At 47.1% G+C, this 6,000-nt stretch overlaps 1 protein-coding gene across 2 annotated transcripts in view; it reads right to left on the reverse strand.

Moving 5' to 3' along the window:
- Positions 1-1,984, reverse strand: part of BRINP3 (BMP/retinoic acid inducible neural specific 3) — a 485,075-nt gene extending 483,091 nt beyond the window's left edge. Inside the window, exon 1 of one of the 2 annotated variants that reach the window (XM_070384505.1) lies at positions 1,896-1,984. The gene's annotated coding sequence lies outside the window, so the exon portion shown is untranslated. Of the gene's footprint in view, positions 1-518; positions 930-1,895 lie in introns of those variants that run through there. The other variant, XM_070384504.1, reaches the window with a different exon arrangement.
- Positions 1,985-6,000: the final 4,016 nt, after the last annotated feature.

The raw sequence follows: 6,000 nt of genomic DNA on the forward strand, positions 1-6,000 counted from the left end.
CAACCCATATCTACTCTATTTTTTTTTTTAATTAAGAAAATTACATGAAAATACCCCCCAATAAATTTCCCTCAAGTAGTCAGAATTAAATTGCTGTTTGAAGATGCCCTGAATAGTTCTCCAGCTGTCCTTTATGTATTCAGGTCTGTGACCTTAACAAGAAGCAGTTTTAAGGCATTTCTGCAACTACTTCCTTACTTCCTTCATTTGGGTTCTACATTCCTTCTTCTGATGTCTACCCTCTCCATTTGTTCCTCTCACCTTGGCCCAGTTTATGATTTCTGTAACATTGTTAGACATTTAAGTAAATGTACCTTGAACACTCAAATGAATGCATGTTAAACATTGAAATGGATTTAAACGGCTCATGAATGCAAATATTACGAAGTTATGCATCATAGCAGACCCATTTGAAAATACATATAACCCATCGCTTCAAACAGAGGAAAAAATTGTCACGGGAGGGGTCAAACACAGGTTATCTCATTGTCAATAAAATATAGACATTCAGTTCTTACCTGCTTAACTGCATGATGATAAATCTAAATGGCACGCAAAAGAAAAAAAGTCCCCCAAATCTGATCATCTGTCTTCGAAGCGGCTGTGACAGTTTTAGACACTGGTGCTTTCTTCTTTGCTTATATTTGACTGGCTAGACTATTTGTAAGCAATAGTAGGGTTATTTCGCAACCCCAGTCACCTCTATGCCTTTTCAAGCCTCGGGTGGTCATTTCACACAGCTGGAAACATGCATCTTATCCTCGGAGGTAACAGCCTCCCCAGCGTTTCCTAGTCGGATTCCCGTCCAAGGGAGGTCTCTGCCCCAAAGGGCTGCTCACGTTCCTGACCTGGTGCAAAGGAGAAGGCTCTCTGGGCTCAACTCTTGGGGACTAGGACAACAGCCATCGGAGACTTCAACTCTGAGCCACCGTTCGGCTGCAGATCCAGCTTCTCTAGCGGCCGGGAAGCACCACCCCCTCTCGGGTGGACGCCGGAGGCGAGCGCGCCCAGCCTGGACCCTCCTACCTCGCGCCCCACCTCCAGGAAAGGGGGACAGAAACAGAAAATCCTAACTCTCAAGTGGGGGTAATAGAAGCTGAAAGACTCCCAATCCCTACGGTTTGCTTTACACTTCCATTCCAACCTCTGGCTCCAAGTTGACATCCAACTCCTTTCCTCCACCCCTCCCGCCCGCTAGATCCCTGCGAGTTGTTGAAGCAGGAGAGGGTGTGACGGTCAGCTACACTTTCCCACAGAGCCCAAGAAGTCAGCTAGCTCTTCTAAACCCAGCTAAGCGGACGAATGCAGACGGCGACTTTTTTTTTTTTTTTTTTTGAGGCAGGCATGCTGGAGAGCCGTCAAGTCTTAATCTTAGTCACAGCTCATCAAAAATAATAATAATAAATAAATAGAAACGCAGATGGGAGCGGATGAGGAATTCTCATACCAAATCTGGCCTCTCTCACAGAAAAGCGGTTTTGCTCAAAACCGGCGGGAGGAAGGCTGGCAATGGAGCGGGAAGTAAGGAAGCACCCCTAGCGCGCTCCCGGCTCCGGGGCTGCGATGCCCATGACCGGCGCACGTTCGCCGCAGGGACCGAGAGCCAAGGCTGTGCCTGCGGGGCGGGCGGGGCGCAGGGTACCGTCTCCACCCGGGCGAGTCGTCCCCACTCCCGGCGCCCAGCCCGAGCAGCCTGGTCCACCCAGCCCCGTGTCCTCCGCGCCCCCGGAGCCCAGTAGTTTAGGCGTTGCCACCAGCTGCGGAGAAACCTCCAGGCGAGTCGCCTGTTGCTACCCCACCCGGCGAAAGCGCCTTTGGCGGTACGAGCCTGCTAGACGCACACCTCCCCTCTACCAACTTGAGTTTCAGGTTATGATACAGGAAAACGCACTTACCTAAGTACCTTACGTCTGTGCCTTACTGGGGTAGACTACGTTAAGAAGCAAAGATCTGACTGCACTGAAAGTTGGATTTTTTTTTTTTTCCTTCCCTCCCTCCACTCCTGCGCAACAGCAGCAGTCCTCCAAAGAGGATGTTTGAATTGGTGAATTATGCTAAGACCTCGTTTCTTCAGCTGAAATCTCGGACGCTGATGGCACTTGTCTGGCAGAACGACCAGGCTGGGAAGGAGACCAGGTAGAAACTAGTGACGGGTGAGGGGCGCCAAGCGGTGCGGACCACAGGCAGCCCCGTTTTCTCGCTGGGAGCCAGGGGGGGAAAGCCCTTGAACCCCGAGACTGGGGGATGGGGTGTCGCTGCAGCTGGAGTACTTTTCTGTCTGGAAGCTAAAAGGGCTCTTGAATTAAAAAAAAACAAAAAAACAAAAAAATATAGGTTGTCGAGTCAGTCATCAATGACGACAGAAATAGTTCTTTCTGAGAATTTTTTTTTAAAGAAGAAAGAAGGGGGGAAAAAAGGGCTTGAACAATAGGTTTTCACCTCTATCCATCAGAAATGTAGAAACCAGAAACTTGTTTTTACTGGGGGCGGGGGATTCGCAGAGGGGGAAAAAATCTCTATGCATTAGGGATGACTGATGATACATTCATGTTTGGCATTAAATAAATACTGTGTCCTTGTCAATGTGTGAAGTAAAAGCTGAGATTTAAATGTTTCTCAACACAGCTATACTTAAAAGGGAAGTGGTAATCTTAACTGTCAGTTTAGCCCATAAAATTGCTCATAAAAGTGAAAAAAAAAATAAAACACTGACATATTAACATCCTTATTAAAAATGAGTCTAGGGGTTGAACAAGTGTGAAGAGTGAGGCAATTAATTTTTTCCTATAAAGCCTGTCCCTGAATTTCAGTGATTACAACCAATATAATCAGTACTTGCTTCTGATAGTTCTCTTCCTCTGAAATGAGCACTCTGTGTCCAATTAACTGTTCACAGGCTAAATTCACAAAATTGAAAATGTACTCCCAAGTGTGGTGCCCGATTTTAAATACAACACCCAAAATAATGTGTTCATGTGTGATTTGGGATGTTGTTAAAAAAAAAAAAATGGTGCACTCAAAACTCACACTCCTCTTGTTACCATACAGTGGATTTTAGTGCTTGATATCCTGAACCCACAAAAATACACTTTAGGAAAGTCCTCCTAGTCATGTAATTGCTTACAATGAGCAAATAGTGACCTGAACAACCTTCTAAAGATCAGGAACTAGTGAACTTTCTCAGACCCTGCGATTGTCAGCAGGTCTGTTTTAAGCTCACTCTTAGACAAACGTATAAAATTTGATCTTTCAAATGGCACAAGAATATGTGCCAAGAAGCATTGCGGGGCGCGGTGGGGGGGGGGGTGCGGCTGGGGGGTGGAGGGAGGGATGGTTAATGTTTCCTATAACCTGAACATAAATGAGTGCAGAAATAAAGAATGTAAAAAGGGATGGGGTGATTCATTACATGGGCTGTATCGTAGTAGCACAATTGCAAGGAACATACTAATTAATCAACAGGGTCACATAGATCTTTGGGTTCTGAAAGTGACAAAAATGTAAGACATGAGACATTTTTTAAACACACAGGTTTATCAAAAATAACACTAGCAGTAAGTTTCTAATCACATATGAAGAGAAGAACTTACCAGTGGAAATTTCAGGAAGCAAGAAGACTGTGAGAAAAACACATCCAGAATTCCAACAGATATTCCATGATCTTCCAAAGCAAGGTAGAGTGATGAGCTTCAGGCTGGTGGAACTTTGAAATAATCAGCAGATCCTGGTGGCATGTAACCAAGTAAAAACCAGTTACACGGAAAGCCAGGAAGCCCCAAGGAAGGGAGGCAAAATGTGAAAGAGGTGCCTTTTATTGGGGTGGGGGGGGCGAGAAGAGGGAGGGGGGAGGCTTATTTGTGGTGATCCTTAGGCAGGCAAAGTGAAAATTTACGGACTGTACAGCCCCAGACAGTGGGGGAAAATAGAAGCTGTGTAACCCCAGAGACCAGAAGGTGGACTACAGATAAATCTGCGAAGAGAAGTAAAAAGATGTGTTGAAGACAGCGAGATAAAGAGAGAACTAGTGAGCGAAGCTGTAGTCATCCTGATAGATAGAGCAGCAAGAGAGATTTAGTCTGCTCGGGAGGATCCAATGAGAATTCAAGAGGGCACCGCTTCGGAAATCCTGCTCAGATCTTCCCTCTCTCAGTTCTTTAAGAGTTACCTGTGCTGGGAACATTATTATTAGGATTAACAGTATTCCATCAGTGCATTCCACTAGGATCTCCCTTTCTTTCCCTCGCAGCAACGGAGGGAGGCGTAGTAAGGAAGCCCAACTCCACCGAGCCCCCCAGATAAACCCCTGTGTTCACTTTAGGATGGCCGGATCCTCGGGGATTGGCCTGGGGGGCTGAAGATGCGGAGGAGGCCGGGTCTCCCGGGCGCTTCCGGGGGCGCAGGGCTGGGAGGCGTAGGCAGGGGACCCGGGAACCGCGGCTGGAAGCGGCGGCGGCGGCGGCAGGAGCCCTCCCAGGTCCTGCTTCCTCGGCGAATCCTGCTTCCCCGGGACTCCAGGCAATGGACTTCCATCGGGAACCTCAGCTCCAAATGCCTCACTTTAGCAGCTAGAGCTTTTGAGGTTCTGAGAATCGTCCCTGTCCCTGGGGGGAGAGGGTGGCAGGCTGCGAGTCTCCCGCGCCCCCTCTGATTCCTGCACTGTTAACGGAGGGAGAGTGAGTCAGAAATGGCTTTGCTGCCGAATGCATTATCTGGCCATGTTCATAGCCCTGTACCGCACAAACGATCGCCTGATCGATCCGGTAAGACAAGCTTGACTCTTCCCCTTTCCTCTACCGCCCCATCGCTTCTCTAAACCCAAACCCCGAACCCAAATCCCAGCTTCTCTCTCTCTCTCTCTCTCTCTCTCTCTTTCAGGAACTTCCCTTTTCTATTTGCCTCCTACTTCCCCCAGGGAATTGCTTGTGCGACCGAGGGGCTGGTGATTCTCTTTGCAAATGATTTAGATTTTGGCAGTGAAATGCACCCCCGTGCCACCCGCACCCCTTCAGACACACACACCCTCCTTAGAGAGGTTCCCTCCGTGCCCCCAGGGATTCACTCTCAGCGCTAGGGTCTGGGTAAAGAGCGCCGTGGGAGTCTTTTGCCCTCTTATCTTCCGCCGGACCCCGAAGCTTAAGCATTATTCGCCTCTCTTTTCTTTCTTTTCTTTTTTCTTTTTTTTAGAAATAAGAGGGAAAGGTAGAGTGGAAATTGATTTCTTGCAGAGACTGAGGCGCCAAATGAAAGAGGGAATAAACATTTGCCCTGGATAAAAATGTTCTTGGTAAGTAATCTTATTTTCTGCGGTTGAAAAGGAAACGCATTGCTTCTCACTGCCCCATCCCCCACTCCATTCATTTATTTGCTCTCTGTATGTAAATCACGAGCCGAGTCAGTGGAATTTTTCTTTTCCTTCTTCCTAGGAGAGTCGGAGCTTGTAAGGATGAATTTGAAGAAAGAGGGCTTGAAGAAGGCAGTGTGAAGGCTTTAAGGTCCTAAATTTCCTGCATTCAAAGTAGAAACTCAGATAAAGCTGATGCCTGCTTGCTTGCTAAATGAGTAGTTAAATATCTCCCTGATTTCTTACTGAAATTTTCCTTTCTGAAAATAAAGAAAATAGTTTGGGGTCTGTGTCTATGCTTTTCATATAGCTTGACCATGTTCTAAAATATAATATTTTCTCAGTTTCAGAAATAATGTGAATCGCCCCCCCTTTTTTGCGGGGGCAGGAAAGATGAAGTCATAGAAACGTTATACAAATGTGTGCACCTTCCTTCCAATTCTTGCACCGGATATAAACTTATAAGGTCCAGAATAGGCTTTTGCATGTCCTGGTGATACCTGTGAATTCATCCAGTCCTCTGGCTTTCCTGAGTCTACAGCACCCCCAGCCTGCAGAGACTTCTGCCTGGAGAATGGGTAGGTGGAGGAATGGGAGGAGCCAAAGGTTGATTGTGTTGACATCGTGTGTCACTTGGTGCTCAGAATCACAAAGCTTGC

Source organism: Bos mutus, chromosome 16 (assembly GCF_027580195.1).
Source record: "Bos mutus isolate GX-2022 chromosome 16, NWIPB_WYAK_1.1, whole genome shotgun sequence".
NCBI classification, from domain to species: domain Eukaryota; kingdom Metazoa; phylum Chordata; class Mammalia; order Artiodactyla; family Bovidae; genus Bos; species Bos mutus.